The 23491-nt window shown below is 35.7% G+C and overlaps 1 pseudogene; it reads right to left on the bottom strand.

Annotated features, from left to right (window-relative positions):
* Positions 1-21104: 21104 nt before the first annotated feature.
* LOC100586237 lies at positions 21105-21489 on the bottom strand (annotated as a pseudogene).
* Between the last annotated feature and the right edge of the window lie 2002 nt (positions 21490-23491).

Here is a 23491-nt window from a genome sequence, read left to right on the forward strand (position 1 = left end):
AAGTTAGTAGAAGTTTATTTAAAAATTACTTTGGTATGAGCGTGGCAACACAATAAAATAAAATCAATTCATTGTATAAAGAAACAATAAAATTAATGAAATAAAATTAATTCATTATAAAAATGCAGGTGTCACAAACCAAGTGCAGAGTTTCTTTTTATAAACACAATATTGTAAATGGTGAGTAAAAGTTTTAATTTTTTTATAAACTATAATATGTAAATGTTTCTATTCATGCCTCTACTCCCTTGCCTGCTGTCTCTGATCCCCAATTTTAAACCGGAAGCAATTGTGTTTAGGGCTGTTTTGAAGGGATAGCAAACAGAACAGCGCTGGAGAGGATGATACTGTCACTCTTGTTTTAATAAAGGGTCCTCAGAAATGCTGAACAGAAGCTTTAATAGCATTCCTGGCAATAACCATCCCTGTTCCCCATGTATTTTGAATCAGATTTAATTTGAATTAAATAGAAATAAAAACTCTTTACCATTGCACCCTAATGACTGTAATTTTCTCTCAAGCTGTTACTTACAGACACAGTATGCTGCACCTAGGAAAGAACATCCCTATGCTTTTTTATTGAGTCCTCAAGAATAATGTCTTAAAAACTAACTTAAGTTCAAAGGATGAACTTAACTTCAATACCGTGAATTAATATGAAATATAAGCCTTTCTGAATTCTCCAAAATAACAGAAATCTCCAATTTAGATGGCTTCCTTTTGTTGCAGTAATTCTAGTCAGCCCGTTGACATCACCCAGTTCGTCTTTTTCAGGGCTGTAATACTCCTGTCAGCAACTCTGTGTGGAGCATTTAACTCACCACATAGCTGTAACCCTGATTGCCAGAACCAAAATGTCTCTCCATTACCACTTCAAGGAGCTCAACTGTCTGGTGCCAGATGGTATGCAAATTGGTCTCTTTCCAAAGATACAGATGTCACTGTGCCCAGAGTTTGTTAGAGTGTCTACATCCTCTCCTGCTGGGAATATAATTTGGTGGAATAACTCTTTGGCCTACCTGCCAATGATCTGCAGAACATTGACTCATTCCCAGATGACAGCTTTTAAAAATGCATCTTTCTACTCATCAGAATGACAAAGAACCAAAATTCAAAATTTGGGATCAACATATATTTTTGAAATATATGTGCTTAATGGAACATATGCTAGGTGAAAAAAGAAATTTGCCATAAAATTAGGATGATTACTAAAATGAAATTTCACCAAAATGAGAGCTCTAGTTTATCTTTCCCTCCTTTCCTCATTGTAAATACCGCCTAGAAGAATATCAAGTTGTTCATGGCAAATAGACCAGGGGAACCTGTTTGCTTCCATGTATCATTCCTTTCATATGTAAAGAAAGGCAGGAATGTAAGGAAAAAACATCAGTGTTCATGAAAGTTACTTGACCTACATAAAGGTTTTTAGATTGAATAGCTGAATTTAAGGCCTATAGTCTAAGTTTTCTCTTTGTTAATATCTAACATACATGTCCACTTTTAAGGACGTTTCTTTTGTTCCAATTCTATCCCATGGAGTTCTAGAGTAGGATTTTTTTTTTTTCTGTTCCCACGCACTTTTAGGTCATCCTGTGACCTAATTGATTATTCAACTAATCATATATTCAAAAATAGGAATAAAATTTTAGTCTAAGACAAGCACACCTGGGAAGATAAATCAGCTCCAAAATAAAATAATTTATAGTACAGACCAACAAAACCACTTTAAAATTGTTTACAATTTTAAATTCTCCATATCACTGTCTCCTTTATTTAAAAAATATATAAAGTCTGAGAGTATTTTATAGATTCAAGCATAATCCTTGGAGTGAAATGTAAAGGTACAATGGAAGCCTAATTATATTTTCTGTGTTCTTATCATTTCTCTAAGATATGCTGCACTTCAGTCTTTAGCAGGGACAAATAAAATATATAATTTTACTTTTGGCAGGGTTGTATATTTTGCCATCTCACCAAATTACTGCTATTCCACCAAAATATTTTTAGAAATCATCATAGAGAAAATCCAACAACTCTGTCCTATACTTAAGCCAATAGATTGGTGTGCAGACATCTATTAGTGAAATGTATTTGCTAGTTTAAACTTGAGGTAGAATATTTAGTATTTAGGAAGGAACAAAAAACTATTTTTGTATGGAAGCTATAAACTTAGTGCCATTTTATAAAGAACATGTCTAGAAAGAATTCACTCAATAAAGACATTATATTTTTAAGTTTTATAAGCAAAAACACTGTTCTTTTATTTGAGGGTTTGAACTACTATGTTATTAATGCTAGAAATGATCTACTGTAAATACAGTGCATGTTTTCAGACAATCAAAACTGATTTAATAAAATAAGTCACAGTTAAATAGGAGATTAAAAAGATAATGCCAGGCTCGGTGGCTCATATCTGTAATCCTAACACTTTGGGAGGCAGAAGCAGGCAGATCACTTGAGGTCAGGAGTTCAAGATCAGCCTGGCCAACATGGTGAAACCCTGTCTCTACTAAAAACACAAAAATTAGCCAGGTGTGGTGGCACATGCTTGTAATCCCAGCTACTTGGGAGGCTGAGGCAGGAGAATCGCTTGAACCCAGGAGGAGGTGGAGACTGCAGTGAGCCAAGATCCCACGGCTGCACTCCAGCCTGGCAACAGAGCAAGACTGTCTCAAAAAAAAAAAAAAAAAAACCACCCAGGATTCTTGTCTAACTTCTAATTTCACCTGACTTCAAGATAAATTATTTGATTTTATAGTAAGGCTGTAGCAAATTCTGAGAGTCTTAATTTACTTATCTGTAAATTGGAGAAAATAGCTGCCTGAAGAAGTAGATAGACACATTATGGTGTTAGACCAGTGGTAAGTACTTAGTGATTTTTAGCTATGATGATGTTGATGATGATGATTAGTATCATAGATATGTAATAACACTACATCTATAACAAATGTTTCTGTCCATTTGACTTTAATACACTATCATTTTATTTTAAAATATCATCTTTTTAATGGTCTTATAAAAATAGTCACTGATTTTTCTTCTTCAACTTGTAGCTGTTTTGCTTTCTCTCCCTCATTGTCACATATTTTTCTGGCTTGTAGACTCCTTATGAAAGTAGATGAATGTCCATGTACTGCCTTTCTTAATAGGACTTAGGCAGCTCTGAAAGAAAATACTTGTAAATTTACATTGTGCCCTCGCTTTCTATGTCTTCTTTAATTTCAAATTTTAGTGCCCTATTTTTCAGTACAGTACAGTTGCATGTTCTCTTTATTGCTCCCTGGGGAAAATGGATATTCACTAAGTCCAGCCTCCAACTCCCATCAATTTATCTTATAATGAGTTATGGTTATATATGAGAGAAAATTTTTCCTAAAATTAAAACATGAAAATTGATTTGGTTATCAACAATTGCATACAAAAAATTAGCAGGGCGTGGTGGTGGGCGCCGGTAGTCCCAGTTACTCGGGAAGCTGAGGCAGGAGAATGGCGTGAACCTGGGAGGTGGAGCTTGCAGTGAGCCCAGATCGCGCCACTGCACTCCAGCCTGGGCGACAGAGTGAGACTCCATCACAAAAAAAAAAAAAAAAAAATTGCATAATAGAGACGTACTGCTCTTAAATTTCCCTAATATCATGCAAAAGGCCGTTATGAATATAAAACAAACTAAAAGCTGGATGTTTGCTTTCAAAAAGTTGGAAAAAACTAGATCAATTGTTTCTACCATCCTCTGTCAGATTTGCAGTGTTCCTGATATTTTAACACTAGAGCCATCAACATCAATACAATCATTAGGACTTTTTAAAAGTACTTTGGATAGCATAGTTAATATGCTGTACTTATTAGATAAACAGAACTGTTATTCTATAAAGTTGTCATAGATCTCATTTGTCATTTGATTAAAAGGCAACAATTTGTAGTAAATGTTAGTATGTGTTTCTGAGGCTGCCTTCCTCTACCCACTCTCTACCATTTTAAGAAAACCGACACTATCTTGTTATGTCAGAAAACTTAGGGGGTCTCTATGGTTTTATATAACCAAATACAGTTGATATAGAATATCAATACTTCTTACTCTACGTTCCTCTCTACCCCTTGTGTGATTACTATCGCATTAAAAATGGAGGCTTATGGAGGCAGCTACTGTAAATCAGTAGCAATAGTATTTCTCTGTGCCTCTTAAAATAGAAAATTATGATTCAGATCCTCAACAGCCCATGTATAGAAAAGATAAGTTCTGCATATCTATATTGGCATTTAAACAAATAAAAGTTTATGACTATAGAATCTATTAAGAAAGTTTAACTAGTTAATGTCAACCTTGTGGGAAGAATCCATTTTGAACATAGTTATTTCTAGAAAAAAATAAATAAATAAAACTTTTTTCTATTGTCCTAAAATGGTAAATACAAAACATTCGAAAGGAGTGGTTTTCTTTCAATGTGACTATATTATTATTGTTGTTGTTTTTAGTTCTGTGTTTAGTTGTTTTTAGTTTCAAACACTGAAAACACGGGGCCTTTTGTAAAATATAGTGACAGGTCTTTCACTGTATATCATTTTTATTTTAGCATCTTGTTCTAGACATTTTCTCCAAAGCAGTAGTAGTAATAGATCAATAACATTTTACCAAAATCTTAAGACTGAGTGCCTGTAGAAGGAAAGGAAAGTCAGCGATGGTAAAAGATGAAGGAGAAACACAATCAAATAAATTAAAATAGGAGTCACATCTTGTAATGAAGGTGATATGTCATAAACTAAGAAATAGAATTTACTTAGCTTCATGCATCAACAATTCAAATGAATACATAAGTAAACACACAACTTGACATGGGTAAAAATAGCACTGAAACAGACAGGACCAACGATGTCAATATACAGGTGTCAAGCCAACCTCCCCATTGTGGTCAAACCTCAAACACCATTGCATAGATATCTAATATATCAGAATTGTTTACCCCAAATAGACTGGTAGTATGTGTGTGCAATCAAATTGAAAAGTGTACATTTTTACCTATGTAATGTGTTTATTTCTAGTGTTATTCGTAATTTTTGTTTTTAAGATATATTATTTAATTTTTAAAGCATTAAAACCTGCCAGTAAGATGTTTCAAACATTTATGCCATGTATAATTTTGGTTTCAAAAATAAAAAAAACACATTTATTTTTGGTGCTTTAATAGAAATGAATAAATTAGCATGTCTTTACCTATTATGTTGTTATATCTTTAGTGTTAATTTGATGTTTGAAATTTAAAGATTAATATCTTCCAAAACAATTTATCCATTAAACTATGTATATAATTTTTTGGAAAGACCAGAATATAAGAAAAAAGCCATGATGCCAGAGATGTATTCATGAAGGCCAAAATTACCTTCTGCAGAAGACTTTTTGTTTCTTCGCTTGTTTTCACATTTTATAGAAACTTCAAGGCCTGGGAAGTTGGATCAGGGAAGGCATATCTACTTCAGGCTTGCAGCCATTAATAGAATTTGGTTTTATCTTTTCTTTTGTTACAGTGATATTTTTACTAACTATACTTGTCTCCTCTCAGTGAGCAGCTTGTATCTACATTTAGAATGAATCAATAAGGGAGTGCTTTAATAACTATCACCTTTAACAACTTCAGACTGAGGCTAAGGTCTAAAATCAGCTGCCTGTAGAGGTTATGTGATCTTCCCTGAGAATTTTCAGAAATACTTGGATAGGAAAACCTTGTTTAAAGAGAAAGGAAGGAAAAGAAGGCAGGACAGAAGGAGGGAAGAATAAGAGGAATGAAAAGAACCCCTCAAATAACTGAAAACTATATTTTCTGTGGTAAGCCATTAAAGGAAGTGTTAGTTTTAAATGGTGAAAAAATATGGCACATCTTGGTTACAATTGCAGGAACATCTAAAGATAAATCATATAGCAATTGACTCTGCATTTGAGTGGGCCTGGATATCTACAGGCCAAAATATATATTCCATGTTTCAATGTAATTTGACAAAATACATTTGACATTTTAACAAGTAATAATCATTAATCTTATTGCACCTTTTCCATGTGTTTGGAACCACTTTAAATATTTATGTGTTTTATGTGAGAGCTTGGAATTATTTTTTACCCTCATTTTCACAAAAATGAAACGCAATCTTAGCAAAATTAAATCACTTCCCAAAGTTCTTACTGAGTAATTTTAGATGCTTGTTAGAAGCTGGTTTCAAACTGGGTAGTCTAACTCCAGTAGTCCTGCTCTTTATCACTATGATATTATTTTAGAAATATGTTCCTTTTAGCTTAAAAACCTTATTTGAAATCTTCAACTTTGATATCTCATTATTCTAGGCACACACATGTATAACCTCTGTATCTCTATATACCAATGACCTACTCAGAATTTGATAAAATTTAAGTGTAATTACTTTTTCTATAAATGATAGTCTAATAGCTGATGTGTTGAAAACATTACACACCAAATTATCCTGAATATACTTCACTATAATGTCATGGCAGATATTTAGCTCTCCAAAATGATTATAGCATTTAAGTTTAACTATTATCAATTTGATGCCAAATAGAATGTCCTGACTCACAAGTCCTTATGAAATAATAGTTATTAAATAAATAGATTTGAAAAACTTTTAGTTATGCAACCTAAATTCTAGCTTCATGCTTGTACCCTCAAAATGTACTTAGAGTATGCAAGCCTAAGAGAATATTTTCTCTTGATTCTTTTATTCTTTATTTTGCCACTAACAATGCAGACAAGGTACATATTGCAGAAGAGGTGTCAATAACCCCTAAGGATCAGCAGAAGAGGTTAGATAGGTATCTACAAATGTACATATTCTTTCAAACATAGAATCAAAGTCTATGCAGTCTGATTTGGGTTTTTCCTTTTTTTATTTTTTTTTCAATATATTGGCTTCTGTTTTCTGAGACCACGTGACTCCTTATAGTTAAAATTCCAGATTTGTTTGGTTTCTGTTTGTTTATCTTTTTTGAAGGAAGTAGGAAGAGGATGGACTATTTATGAATAATTGAGCAAACTGAATTTCACTCAGTGGAATTTGCTTGTACAAGCACATATACAGGGTTATATTTGTTATAATAAAGAAGAATGACAACAACAAAATTTCATCACTGATAATTTAGAAATATTAAACACTCTTGCCTTATGAAATAATCTCATTCATCTAAAAATTAATGAATGGTTTTAGAGAGACTTTCGAAATCATCAATCTATTTCTTATGCCATTATGATATTGTCTTGTGAATATGAGAATGACTAAGCAATGTATTGCCTTTCATGGTATAAGTAAAAATACAGCATCACTCTATTACCTCACTGTGTAGTTCAGTATGATATTAGAAATGTAAGTGGCTACAATTCAATAGAATCTATATTTAAACTCAAAGCATCTTTTCATATGATGTCATAAATTGAATGTGGACTAGTAATACTTCCAAGTATGACACATCTTAGTTGAAACATATTACCTGTTTTTGTCACAGAGTTTAAGACAGATGCTTTAATGATACAGGCAGACAGTTTCACTGAAATCTCATCAAGATGTTGCTAAAAATATCTTTGGTCTTTATACTGAAATTAAACTCTAGAGAAAATTAGAATATTTTCTTACTTACTTCTAGACAACAAGGCTTAGAAACTGAATTGGGTCCATAACATTTAAGTAGAACTAGAATTTAAGGTAATTTTTCAAGGAATAGTCTTACCTCCATTTCTAAGGAAGAACTCATATACAGAAATACATAGATGGAAATATATAGATGGAAATACTACAAGAATATTTTTAGTCTGGAGGGGACGGGCCCTGTGTCGGAGCCACCATACTCTTCTACACAACACTCACTGTCAAAGCTGGGAACTAGGTTTCCTAGAATCCTCTTAAGTATATGGTGTTGGTTTAAGGTTTGCCAATGAGAGAAGCTTAGGTGAGATTTAGAAGCCATTACTCTTGGCAACCAAGACATTGCAGTCATGCCACTCTCCAGCTAACTCCTTTTTGAAAATAGAGATGAATGTAATGACTTCTTAGTCTTCTCCACAAGCTCTGCCTTCTCTACCTGCTGCTGTTTGAAGCCATTAGCAATAGTCTCTCCATGCCTTTGGCTAAGGTACTCCAGACCTTCCCTAACATGTCCTTCTACATTTAAGCTCAAATTTCTTGATTAAATTCTTCCCTGAAAAATTGTAGTGGCTCTATTTCCTTGAATACACCAGGATTAATAAAATTTTTGGTACCATAAGTGCTTTGGTGAGTACAGACTTAGGTTGTGAAGTTAGAATTGATCATCTGATTTGATTAGATTTAAAGGGATAAATAATCTAATTGTCTGGTAATTAGGATACAATGAAGGCCAATATTTTAAAAATATTTGCTCTTGACAAGCTAGAAAATCTTTGGTGTTCAAAGTTTAAGAAGGTAGGAAAGCTCGAGTGGATTTATTTTATATAACCTTTTGTCTTATTCCTAACTAGGTCCCCTGAGATAATCCAGAGGATAACCTCTTCAGCACAGCCTTGTGAGATATATTAGCGAGTGAGTTTGTTTCTTAATTTTACCTTAATAAGTTACCATAAACTTGGTGGCTTAAATAACGGAAATTTATTTCTCACAATTCTCGAGGCTAGAAACCCCCAAATCAAGCCAATGGTAGCACTGTGCTCCCTCCGAAGGCTCTAAGGAATAGTCTTTTCTTTCTTCTTCTTTCTGCTGTTTGCTGTCAGTCCTTGGCAGTCCTTGATTTTTGGCATTGTAACTCCAATCTCTGCCTCCGTCTTACATGGCTCTTTTCTCTACATGTCTCCTCTGTGTCCCTTTTTCCCTAAATCTCTCTCTCTCTCTAAGCATCCCAGTCACTGAATTTAAGGCCCTCTCTAATCCGGTATGACCTCAACTTAACTCAATAATGTCTACAAAGTCTATATTTCCAAATGATGTCACATTTACAGCTCTTCAACATATTTTTTGGAATTCAACCTGCACAATGAGGGAAGCAATAGCACTTTCAAAAGGCATGGTAGTGGTTTTTCTCTGCAAGCAAAGCATAGTAGTGGGAAATGGTGTTATTAAAATGGGATTATTAAATATAATGAAATGATGGAATTTTATAGTGGTGGGGCCATGCAGTGCCACTTAATCACTATAGACAGCCTACATAGAGTAAGCCTAATACGTAGCAGGACCAGAGCAGTACCAAGAATCGTTTGACCTACAGAGATCTTGAACAATCTTTTGCTAGCATATCATGAAATTCTCAGGATTGCCTTGCTGCTACTTCACCTTCTGCCTTGACTAAGTTTCCTGAGGCCTTCCCAGCCATGTGGAATTGTGAGTCAATTAAATCTCTTTTCTTTATAAATTACCCAGTCTCAGGCAGTTCTTTATAGCACTATGAAAATGGACTAATACAGTAGCCTTCTTAAGGATTTATATAAACAAGGTTTTATATTACTCATGGACCCACATGTAATTCCCAGAATTGAGTCAATTCACAGGCCCAGGAATCTTTAAGAGAAAGAAAGTTTAGGCCTTTAGTGAAGGATTCTTTTACTGTGCCAACAATTTATTCTGCCAATTGCTTTTCTAACTCTCTCTAAATGCACTATGGTGACATTTTTTTTGGTGATTGTTTATTGAAGAAACAATGATATTCGGTAGTTGAGGGTTTTATTGGATAACAGTTACATACTAATGCTGATTTTTGTGATATGATATGATACCATACCATACCATACCATACCATACCATACCATGCCATACCATACCATACCACTGCCCACCAGACTGAGTCAGGCAGTTGTGTACTCATAAACTGACTCCCTTACCCCCCACTTCACTCAAAAACCCCCCATGAAACCCAAAAACATTACTGATTTGTAATGTTTTCCATCAGAATTCAAAACTATGAAAACTGAGATGGCCACAAGGTCAATTTTGGCTCCTGATACCAATGAACTACTCTGCAAATAGCAGGGATACTGCACTGACTGTAGAATCTGATGGCACTTTACATATTATATGTAAAGTAAATATGGTTAAAATGGTGATTATGGATACCAAGTTGATAAAGGCACCAGGAGATATATATATATCTCCTGTGCATATATATATATATTTACCACCAATCCCTGTGAAGGCTGGAAAATATATTCCCAGAATCCCCTTCTTTGAATGTTTTGGGTTTGACTTTGCCCATAAGAGGAAATTCTGTAAAGGTGTATATGAAGTAGAAGCTGTTATTCTCAGAAGGTTATGAAAGTCATGAACAGCCGTTCTGTAGACCTTCCATAAGTTCTCATTTTGCAGTCACGGTGGACATACTTGACAGTTTGGAGATGTTTCCATTAGCTCTCATTTTGTAGTTTTAATGAAACAGAGTAGAGGCATCTCACACTTCTCCATCAGTCTTGGCTTCTACAGTCACTCCCATGAATTTTTCTCCTATTTTTCAGCTACAGCCTTCCAGAAAATTCATATCAACCCTTTCACATTTATTTAAGCTCTAATTTTTAATTAATTCCCTGATTCTGCTAAAATCTGTAGTGGTTCTGTGTTGCTCAACAAAACCAAACTGACAAAGGCTTTGAACTCTGCTCCTTGAGGAGTTAAAAGCAAAATAGCGCTACTTGAAAGAAATTAAAGGAGTCATGAAGTCATACTTTAATTTAAAAATAGTGACTAGCGTAGTGGATTAAATACTGCCCCCTCCCAAAATTCATATCCATCTGGAACCACAGCATATGATCTTATTTGGATATAGGGTCTTTGCATATGTTAATAGTTAAGGATCTCAAGATAAAATCGACCTAGGTTTATGGTGACTGGTGTTCTTAAAAGAAAAGGAGAGGGCACAGAGGCTCACAAAGAAAAGATGATTTGAAGATGATTGAAGTAATACAGCTACAAACTCAGGGACACTAAGGATTGCTGAGCGCCAACAGCAGTAGAAAAAAGCAAGGCAAGATTCTTCCTTAGAGCTTTTTGAGGGACCTTGGCAGTGCTGATACCTTGATTTCAGGCTTTTAGTCTTCAGAACTGTGAGCAAATACATGTCTGTTATGTTAAGGCATCAGATTTATGGTAATTGGTTACAGCAATCCTAGGAAATACTGCAGCCACTTTGAAACAAAGCTTGTCAGAAAGAATTTCATACCAATACATGTTTTCCTCTTCCTATCCCTCATGCATCATAAAACACAGAGTATGGAATAAATATTTGATAATGTGAATTCTAGAACTCTCATGTTGTGAAAATAATAGTTTATCATGCCTTCAAGATGTGTTATACAAAGGATTTTGAAAATGAAAGCAATCTTTTCATATCACATTGCACTAATATATAATATACCACAGATCCAAGTATGTCCACTAAAACAGGAATTGGTAAAGTACAACTTGGGGGGAAAATTCAGCCAACTGCTATTTTTTATTTTTGTAAATAAAGTTTGTTGGAACACAGGCACACCTACTCTGAAAAAGTTGAATGGCTGTGGAAGAGATGGAATGGCCCACAAAACTGAAAATAATTATGATCTTTTTCTTTGTAGAAAGGAAATTTCCAACTCTTGTATTGAACTATAATTGAATATTAAAAAAACATTTCATTATCCATGGTTTGTGTGAAAATACCTGTTAGTGTTTTGACATTATTAAAATCATAACATGGTTCAATTGTGGGCTTTTTTCATTGTTCAAGAGATTGCAAATTTGTCTCTGGAATTGATTTGTCATTGTCCCACAATCTTCATCTAATTACTGTAGTTGTAGATAAATGTTTGTTGAATTCAGTTTGTTCATTTAATCAGAAATGTGTCAGCTGTAATATATGGTTGAAATGTTAGTATTAATTATATACTGAAGTGTTAATTATAGGTTTGCAATTGTACCACTAACACTAGGATAAGCATATTAATTACAGAGATTCTTGATGAATCTGTTGACAGATATGTGCGGATAGAAGCTGTTAAGTCGAGATAGGTCTTGTTGACATTAGTGCAAGGAAAATCAAAGATGCTTGCTTATTTATCAGTAGGGATTCAGGGCTGAGACCTGCTGGGGGAGTGGAAGGAAACTCATCATCAGACAGCTGGGATCTTTCCTTGAAACAGAAACAAAATTAACCACCACACAAAGCAAGATATCCAAGGGGCAGAACTGTGACAAGAATTAGGGTGAGACACTACAAATAAGAAAAGTTTTTAATGAGAAAACAGATAAAATGAAATTAAAAGCTCTAGATGAAGAGGAAAAAATTGAGTCAAGCATAGGCTGACTCTACCTGTACCATGTTTCCACCCTAAAACAAACATACTGAACATTAGAATGATTTAGAATGATCTGTCTTTATCTGTTTGTTGTTGTTTGTTTGGTTGGTTGGTTGGTTGAACAAGGTCTCACTGTAGTGCCTAGGCTGGAGTGTAGTGGTGTGAATTCTGCTCACTGAAGCCTTGACCTCCTGGGTTCAAGCGATCCTCCCACCTCAGCCTCCCAAGCAGCTGGGACTACAGGTGTTTGCCACCACATCCAGCTAATATTTTTGTATTTTTTTTCTTAGGGATGGAGTCTCACTATGTTGCCCATGCTGCCGGTTTCTGTTTGTTTGTTCATTGGTTTGGTTTTTGTTTGTTGTAATACAAGGTTACTGGTCTTAAGACTCTAAAAGTGGGATTTAGGATTTGTATTATATGAAACACCCAGTCATTTTGATAATCATGCAGGTTTGAGATTCACTAGAATATACTTACTCTAAACTAAGGCAGGAAAGAGCTAAAATTTCATCACAAATATTTGGGTTTTGATATTAGGCCTCTCTTATTCTGAGTCAGACATTCTCATGAGCATCTCAATTCTGACAGTTCTTATTTAATATTCCCCTTGGACTGGATTCTTGTTTTAGTAATCTATCTGATTGTTCCATCTGTGAATCCTTGCTTGTTATTTGTCTTTTCTCTTTTTGCCTCATAAGCTTTCAAAATTTCTAGACCTCTGTATGGCAGCAGAGATACTGCTGGCTGCAGATACATTTCTCTGATGCAGGTTGCTGGCATGGATTTCCACGTAAATCCTGTTTTGGGGTTGTCCTTTTGTCACTCTAATGCTCCTTTTTGCTTTTTCTTCTTGTTTGCCATGCCTTACATATTATGTTTTTGACAAATGGCTCATTCCTTCAAAACTCTCCACAGATAATTCTGGGTTCTTTGCAGACTAAATACATAGAATCTCCTATTGAAACTGACAAACCCAGCCCTTTTTTCCTTTTTCTATAACTGTTGATTCAAAGTTTCTTAACATATACCTTGAATTCTTCAACTGAAAAAAAAGCTGGGTGGGGTGGCTCATGCCTGTAATCCCAGCACTTTGAGAGGCTGAGGTGGGTGGATCAACTGAAGTCAGGAGTTCGAGACCAGCCTGGCCAACATGGTGAAACCCCGTCTCTACTAAAAGTACAAAAATTAGCCAAGCACGGTAGCATGCACTTATAATCCCAGCTGCTCGGGAATTTGAGGCAGGAGAATCGCTTGAACCTGTGGGGCAGGGTTTGCAGTAAGCCAAGATCATGCCACTGCACTCCAGCTTGGGTGACAGAGCGAAATTGTTTCAAAAAAAAAAAAAAGATTATATGAAAACTACTGATTACTGTAATTGTAAGTATAGCATATTTGTGGTATATATGATTTTACAAAGAGACTGCACATATATACCATCTGGGGAGTCTGGGCATACACATATACCCATGATACTATCGCCAAAATCAATATAAAAAATGTATCTATCACCTTCAAAAGTTTCCTTATGTCCCTTTTTGTTTTTGTGGGGGTGGTGGTGTGTGTTAAGAATACTCAATATGAGATCTACCCACTTAACAAATTATGTTTTAAGTTTTTTTTATAATTGACACATAATATTATAATTGTACGTATTTGTGGGCTACAGTGTGATGTTTCAATGCACGTATACATTGTATAATGATCAAATCAGGGTAGTTTGCATATCTATCACTTTAAACATTTATTATTTCAGCCATGCGTCGTGGCTCATGCCTGTAATCCCAGCAATTTGGGAGGCCAAGGTGGGTGGATCATGAGGTCAGGAGATCGAGACTATGGTGAAACCTCGTCTCTACTAAAAACAGAAAAAATTAGCCAGGCGCAGTGGCGGGCACCTGTAGTCCCAGCTACTGGGGAGGCTGAGGCAGGAGAATGGCATGAATGTGGGAGGCGGAGCTTGCCGTGAACCGAGATCGCGCCACTGCACTCCAGCCTGAGTGACAGAGCGAGACTCCTTCTCAAAAAAAACAAAAAACAAAACAACAACAACGAACAAACAAAAAACATTTATTTCTTTGTGGTAATAATATTCAAAATTCTCTCTTCTAACTATGTTGATATATACTACATTAATATTAACTATAGTATCCCTTCTAGAACACCAGAATTTATTCTAATTGTCACTTTGTACTTGTTGACCAACCTTTTCCCATCTCTTCTTCCACATACTCTCCCACCCTCTGGTAACCACTATTCTACTCTCTACTTCTATGCGATCAACTGTTTTTAGATTCCACATGAGTGAGATCATGTGGTATTTGTCTTTCTGTGTCCAGTTTATTTCACTTAACATAGTACCCTCCAGGTTCATCTATCTTGCCACAAATGATAGGATTTCATTTTGTTTTATAGTTAAATGGTATTTCATTGTATATCTACATACCACACTTTCCACTGATTTATTTATTGTAGAGAAGGGGTCTTGCTATGTTCCCCAGACTGATCTTGAACTTGTGGCCTCAAGAAATCCTCCCACCTCAGCTTCCCAAAGTGCTGGGATTAGAGGCAATAGCAACTGAGCCCAGCTAATACCACATTTTCTTCTGTTCATCTATCAGTGGGTACTTAGATTGATTTCATATCTTGGCTTGACCTCTTAACAAATTTTTAAAAGTGCACAATACTGTATTGTTAACTGTATGTGCTATGTTATATGGCAGATATCTTGAATTTATTCATCTTGTATAATTGGAACTTTATATCCATTGAGAAACAACTTTCCATGTCCCTGTCCCACCGTACCCTGACAACCACCATTCTATTCCCTGCTTCTATGAGTTTGACTATTTTAGATACCTCATTTAAGTGAAATCATGTACTATGCACAGAAAGACACTTCTGTGAGTGGCTTTTTTCACTTAGCATCATGTCACCCATGTTCATATATATTGCTGTATTATAGCAGAATTTTCTTCCTTTTATAGGCTAAAAATATTCCTATGTACTTGCCATATTTTAAAAATTATTCATCTATTAGTGAACATTTGGGTTGTTTTTATGTCTTGGATAGTGTGAATAATGCTGCAGTGAACACGAGAGTGCAGACATCTATTCAAGACTTTAATTCCTTTGGATAGATATCCAGATGTGAGATTACTACATTATATGATTACTGTATTTTTAATTTTTTGAGAAACCTCCTTATGGTTTTCATACTGGCTGCACCATTTTACATTGCACTACAAGGGTGGCATTTCTAGCCTACAAGTGTACAAGGGTTCTAGTTTCTGTATATCCTTGCCAACACATGCTATCTTTTGGTTGTTATGGAATCCATCCTAATAGGCGTGAGGTGATATAGAACTGCAGTTTTAATTTGCATTTCTCTTATGATTAGTGATGTTGAGCATCTTTTCATATATATATAGGGTGACCATTTGTAAGCCTTGTTTGCAAAATCATATATAAAAAACTATAAAGCCTCCACTGAAAACTGTTAGAAATAAGCAATGAATTCAGTGAATTTACAGAATAGGAAATCAACATGAAAATATTAGTTGTGTTTTTGTATACTAACAGCAAATGATCAAAAAAGGAAATTAAGAAAATAATCTCATTGAATATTGTAAAACTGTCCATACTGCCCAAAGTGATCTACAGATTCACTGCTATTTCCTTCCAAATCCCAATGGCATTTTTTACAGATATAGAAAAAATGATCTATGAATTGAAACCATACACACACACACACACACACACACACACACCCCAGCACACACAATAACCAGAAGAGGTAAAGTGATCTTGAGAAAAAAGAACAAAGCCGGAAGCATCATACTTCCTGATTTCAAAATATATTGCAAAGCTATAGTATCTAAAATATGATGGTACTGGCATAAATACAAACATATAGGCCAATTGAACATAATAAAAATTCCAAAAATAAACCCATGACTACTGAGTCCACTGATCTTCAAAAAGCATGCCAAAAATACACAATGACGAAAGCATAATCTATTTAATAAGTGACATTAGCAAAACTGGATATCCACATGCAAAATAATGTAATTGGATCCCTATCTTACACAGACATAGACAAAATCATCTCAATAAACCTACAAATAAGACCTGATATTGTAAAATTCCTAGAAGAAAACAGGGGCAAATGCTCATAACATGGGTCTTGGCAATGATTTTTTGGATATGTCACCAGAAATAAAAGCAACAAAAGCAAAAATAGACAAGTGGAGCTATATACAACTAAAAAATTTCTGCACAGCATGGAAAGTAATAAATAAAGTGAAAAGGCAATCTAAGGAAGGGAAAAAATTTGCAAACCATAAATCTGATAAAGGATTAATAGTCAAAATATATAAGAAGCCCCTACAACTCAATAGCAAAAAACAAACAACCTAATTTAAAAAACATACAAAGGACTTCAATAAACATTTACCTGAAGGAGAGATGTACAATATATTTTGAGAGAAATTATAACAAACTAATAAAAGAGTAGTTACTTTTGCCTTATGATGGAAAATTTTCACAGAGAAAGTGATATTTGACTTGGTTCTTACAGAATATCAGCAACATCAAAAATAGTTTGAAGAAGGATCTTTTAAATAGAGTGACAAAAAGACCAATATGTAGAAAATAAAGAGCCACAAAATTTCACAGCATGTAATTAAACAAGTCAACAAATAAGATATGTTGAAAGGTAATGAAGAAAAAGTAGATTGGAACCAGATTAAAAGACGTGCAAATATATTTAAAACTATTCATAGCACAGTGAACAGCCAGCAGTATATTTTGTTTTGGAAAACGACATCCTTTAATTTTAGAAGATGACTAGAAAATGGAGGATACTTTTTAGTATTGCTATTCTTCAGTTATTTCTCACTCCTTCATCCTGGTTATTGTGTTTATGTTTTCTTAATATTCCATCTTTCCACTTTACTTCACCTAAGTAATTGCTTGAAGTTCTTTAAATTTATCCACCTCAAACTGGTATTCCACTGGTTGATTTCCAGATTTTGCATTATGCTTAGAACTAGAGTGTTGAGACTCATATATTTGAAATTTCATATCGTAATTATTATATTTATTCATCATCTATCAATTGTTCTCTTGCTGGTTTTTTACTGATCACTACATATCTTGATTTGAGGCAACTCAATCAGGGACAGCTACTTGCTCAAGAATAGTCTTGGAAGGACAGGAAAGTGCGGCCTATGTGTGGACCTTGGCTATTGCACATCAGAAGCAGTGTTCTCTCATGTGTTTGCACCCAGTTTACCACATTCTCTCCTCAACCCTAGAAGTATATTTCTCTTCATTTTTTACAGTGAACAGGATTTCCTCTTGTGTCACAAACCTCTGATTTAGTTTATCTCTCTCTCTTCAGCTAATTATGATCAGCAGTAGAACCCCTCCCTGGCCTTTGGAAGCTTCATTTCAAGTATGAGGATACATCCCAGCAAATGAAGATGATAACACTCAGTGCTTTTATTTTAGTTCTGTTTTCACTGTCAAACAGCAAAATGAATATGGACAGATACAGAATGTTTCCCACTTTTCTGTGACCCCCCCAAAGCCTCGTCACTTCATCAGTGCAAGCACTGTTATGCTTTCTAGACTGTTGCTTTATCCTAGGGAAAGCTGAAAACTGCTAAGAAATGTAGAGGAGAATGTATTAAAACTTGGGGACGTTCTTCAATTTGAGTCAAATTTTAGTGTATTTTCCAAATGATTTCAACGTTTTGTGGTTTGGGATATGGTCATTTACAGATTTTGATGATCATATTGTTTCCTTATTTCTTAAATTTGTTTTGAGTTCCTGTTCTAAGCCTTGAAAAGAGAAATAATAAGAACATTTCTGTTTCACATTTTTTAGTGGAAACTGTAAACTGGGTTTATCATAGCTAGTCTTTATAAGTGATTCTCCATATATTAGAATGGGCATTGGAATACTTAGGTAATAAATAATTCTTACCATTATTAAATTTTGTATACATGCAGCAGAGATCAAATCTCTGATTTGTCTTTATACTCAAAACACTCAAGCCAATTCAAACTAAAATTTACAGTGAAGATCTTTATTTACAAAGCTCTTTATGATGAGCTTTGGTATGTTTTCCAGTATAAGTAAAGCAATTATATTTATGGGAAAAGTCAATTATACTGTAACATATGTTTAAGTCAATCTTTCTGTTACCCAAATTAACTATGCTAAAAATATACAAAGTGTTCTTAAGGGGAAACATATAATACATAATTTTTGGAACAATAAATTCTAGAATGTACATTATGATGTTAAATTTGAATAAACAATGTATCTGAAGTTACATACTCTTTGAAGGTAAGATTATTGAATTACAGAAATTAATTTTTAAAATGTGTGGCTGGGCACGGTGGCTCACGGCTGTAATCCCAGCACTTTGGGAGGCTGAGGCGGGTGGATCACGAGGTTAGGAGATCAGGACCATCCTGACTAACACGGTGAAACCCCATCTCTACTACAAATACAAAAAATTAGCCGGGCGTGGTGGCGGGTGCCTGTAGTCCCAGCTACTCGGGAGGCTGAGGCAGGAGAATGGCGTGAACCGGGGAGGCGGAGCGTGCAGTGAGCAGAGATCATGCCATGCCACTCCAGCCTGGGCGACAGAGCGGGACTCTCATCTCAAAAAAAAAAAAAAAAGTGATTCTGGTCCTAGAGATTTTCATAACTGGCTGTTAGGAGAAATCTATTTAACAACCCAAGTCTTCATTTCATTTTCTAGAAAACAAATGTGAACAAGATGTTTAAAAGCTTGATTCACTCTAGAGACTTTGTAGAGAGAATGAAGGAATTTCAGAATTTGTAGGACAATTCTTTTTCTTAATTTTTTTTTAATGGTGCACATTCTTTTTTTTTTTTTGAGACAGAGTTCTGCTCTGCCTCCTAGGCTAGAGTGCAGTGGCACGATCTTGGCTCACTGCAACCTCTGCCTCCCGGATTCAAGCAATTCTCTACCTCAGCCTCCCGAGTAGCTGGTGTGTCCGGAATTGGTGGGTTCTTGGTCTAACTGACTTGAAGAATGAAGCCGCGGACCCTCGCGGTGAATGTTACAGTTCTTAAAGATGGTGGGTCCGGAGTTTGTTCCTTCTGATGTTGGGACGTGTTCGGAGTTTCCTCCTCTCTGGTGGGTTAATGGTCCTGCTGGCTTCAGGAGTGAAGCTGCAGACCTTCGCGTTGAGTGTTACAACTCTTAAGGTGGCACACCTGGAGTTGTTCTTTCCTCCCGCCCAGAGTTGTTCCTCTCTCCCAGTGGGTTAGTGGTCTCGCTGGCCTCAGGAGTGAAGCTGCAGACCCTCCCAGTGAGTGTTATAGCTCATAAAGGATGCCTGGACCCAAAGAGTGAACAGCAGCAAGATTTATTGCAAAGTGCAAAAGAACAAAGATTCCACAGCGTGGAAGGGGACCTGGGGAGGTTGCTGCTGCTGGCTTGGGTTGCCTACTTTTATTCCCTTATCTGCCCCCACCCACATCCTGCTGATTGGTCCATTTTACAGACAGCTGATTGGTCCATTTTCAAACTTTTAGCTAGACACAGAGATTGGGACATTTACAATCCTTTAGCTAGACGGAAAAGTTCTCCAAGTCCCCACCCATCCCAGAAGCCCAGCCAGCTTCACCTCTCACTGGCACCCGCTGAGGGACTTTGCGGCACCCAGCCGGGGCACTCATGCAGCCCAGAGGGAGCTCGTTCCCCGATCAAGCCCAGCAGACACCAGCTGGCCGCGCAGTGTGGGGCCCGCCAAGACTGCACCCACCCAGAACCCGCCCTGGTGCGCGCACAGCCCCAGCTCCTGCCCGCACCTCTCCCTCCACACCTCCCCGCAAGCAGAGGGAGTCAGCTCCGGCCTTGGCCAGCCCCAGAGAGGGCCCTCACAGCGCAGCGGCAGGCTGAAGGGCTCCTCAAGCGCGGCCAGAGCGGATGCAGAGGCCGAGGAAGTGCCAAGAATGAGCGAGGGCTGCTGGCACGTTGTCACCTCTCACTGGGACTACTGGCGCGCACCAGCACACCTAGCTAATTTTTTGTAGTATTAGTAGAGACGGAGTTTCACCATCTTGGCCAGGCTGATCTTGAACTCCTGACCTGGTGATTCACCCGCCTCAGCCTCCCAAAGTGCTGGGATTACAGGCGTGAGCCACGGCGCCCAGCCTGTCTTTTAATTTATTATATTGGACCTAAAATCTTGAAGGGCACATATTGAAAAAAATCAAAATCAAATAACTGCACAACATTACAGATACGACACTGTTCAAAACTAACATATTTTATAATTACCTGATTGGGAATTTGAGTGAAATTCAGATGAAATTACCTTTATGTATTTATAAAACTGACCAGAAATGGTCAGGTATTGGAAATTTCCTATTTTCAAGCTAATATTCCTAGAGAAGATAGGTTTTTTTTCCTCTTTCTCACACACATACACACACAGGCTTACGTACACATTACGCAAAATAAAAAAATACCTACCATCTGATCACCTGAAAATAGCTATTGTTATATTAAAGTGCATTTCCTTCTAGTCAGATATGATATATTCTGTATTTGCTTACTATCTATTACATTGGGATAATATTTTATGTAGTTATATATACTAATTTTTATAATTATGTCATGGACCTTTTCCCATGTCATTTAAGATTCTTGAAATATGACAAATATTTTTTTATTATATTTAGTAAAATAAATCATGGCAACTTTTAGTTGACTTTTTGGCTTAATGTGTTTTTTTTCGCAATTTTGTAAATTATTTGATGTATTTGATGATCAGCGATTAGTTCTCATCCACATTGACTGTCTGTAGATTTTTGAAAGTGGTAACAGGTACATAGGTAACCAAGATATAGAGCTTACTTGGTGAATTTTCATCATCATTACGTTTTCTGGACAACCGCACATGGATACGGTATGGGTCATTCCTTATTCCTTTGGCCCAGACCACTTTGTTGCGCCTGGTATCAATGCGCACATCTGGAGTTCCCATCTCCTTCATGGCAAATTGCGGAATCTCTGAGTTCCCAAGGGTCACGCTTCTTGAAGCCCACTCCATGGACGCACTTGTGAATATTGATGGTGTATTCTCGGGCCACCACCTCGTTGATGGCAGAATGGCCCTTTTTCTTCTGACCACCCTTCTTTGCGGGAGCCATTCTACTGGGTCCAAGTTGGAAAGAAATATATATATATATATATATATATTTTTAAGCCTGGCTTTTTGAGTTTGGGTAAGGCAATTAATCCAACTATATACATTTTCATATGAAATATCAACTCTTGTAAAAATTATAATAAAAGGCATAAAGTTAAAGTTGAAAATGTCTATGGTAATATGTTCTATAATACTACCAATTCCAGTCACTCATAGAGTATGCACACGAAGCAAAGAGAGGAGCTTTTATCATATTCTAGCCATTTGTCTGTGAGTGCACTAAGGGCTCATTTTATACTTTCTATTTTAATACCTATAGCATTCTATGAAGGCAGACATTGTCCACAGCTTTCAAATGAGAAAGCTGAGTCTTCAGATGTTTCATACCCTCTAAAATAAAAGTTTTTATGTAACAGAGCTAAAAATTAAACACATCCAGAAACTCCAGTTATTTTCTTACCAAATCTACATCAACCTAGTTTTTAAAAATCCTTGTGCTAATAATACAGCTCAACTGACTGATGATCATTCTTCAAGGAGAGCAGCTAAAAATTGAACAGATCCAGAAACTCCAGTCATTTTCTTACCAAATCTACATCAATCTAGTTTTAAAAAATCCTTCTACTAATAATACAGCTCAACTAACTGATGATCATTCTTCAAGGAGAGCAGTTTTCTGATCTTTGGAATATATATGGTCTGGCAGATTCTGTATGAACTCTCCTTAGTATCACTTTATACTTGTCCCATTGATACCCTATTATTTTGACATCTCTTCTATCTAAGAAGCATTAATCATTGGTTAAGGGACAGGTATTAATCATTGATTACTGCCATACATAGGACAGAAGAAAGCCTGTGATAGCAAGGGAGCAAATATTGGATTTTGGCACAACTTAACCTCCTCCTTCACCCATCCCACATACAATCTTTATCCTAGATCTATAGAAGAGAACTGGAGACAAGACAGATTAATGAAAAATAATTCAAGAGAAAAAAAAGAAAAATGTTGGGAAATAGTACCTACTCCATCCCTTCATATGACCATATGAATGCCTTTATGTATGTTAATATGTTTCTACTCTTAAATATTTCTTTGAGTGAATTGTAAAAGAGCTCATTATTTTTTTAAAAAAGATATATCACTTACCATGAATATTCTCATGCAAAATATATTAAAGAAAATCCAAAAAAGATAAATATAGAAACCAAATTTCCATTCAAATCTAATATCTGAAACCATATTATACATAAATATACCCTAGTGCATGCTTGGCTTTTTCAATAAGTAGATGATGAATATATAGTATATATTCATATATACGAATTATGCATATATATGCATATGCATTATGCATATGAATTAAATCTTATGCAATATGAATTAAATCTTAAGAAGATATTGTCCTCTTTAAACAGAACCTATTTCACTTTTTTTGTAAAAGTAGAATACAATTTTACTTTTTGCAATAGTAACCTACTTATATGTCTAAAGAACAGGATTTAGTACTCTTTGTGAAAATAGAAGTAATATGTCACTATTATCTTAAATAAAAGTTAATATTAATTTCATTAGAAAAATTTCTATTGATATGGTATAAGTACAACTTGAACATATGTCCAGAGAACAAAAGGCTATTAAAATATTACTTACTTCGGATTTACAATGTCCCGTGAGCTCAAGTCTTTGAAATTAAACAGATGTGGATTCAAAGACTTTGTCTATCTCTATGACCTCGTAATTCCTCTAATGCAGGGGTCGGACTGTCAGGGTATTGCAAAGATCCAAGAAAATGATGTGTAAAAATGAGCATATGTCTCAAATGTCTGTACAATGATAGGGATGCAAAAAGTTTGCTTCCTTTCTCCTTTACTGTATTCTGTTATTTCCTCCACTTTTTTCTAGTCTTTGTAAAGAACTTACCGTATGACACCCAAGAGGTTGGTATGTATATTTATTTGTGCCTTAACTGTTCCTCGTCTTCCCACCATTCACTATAGACCATCTCGAC

The sequence above is a fragment of the Nomascus leucogenys genome, chromosome 13 (genome assembly GCF_006542625.1).
Source record: "Nomascus leucogenys isolate Asia chromosome 13, Asia_NLE_v1, whole genome shotgun sequence".
Lineage (NCBI taxonomy): Eukaryota > Metazoa > Chordata > Mammalia > Primates > Hylobatidae > Nomascus > Nomascus leucogenys.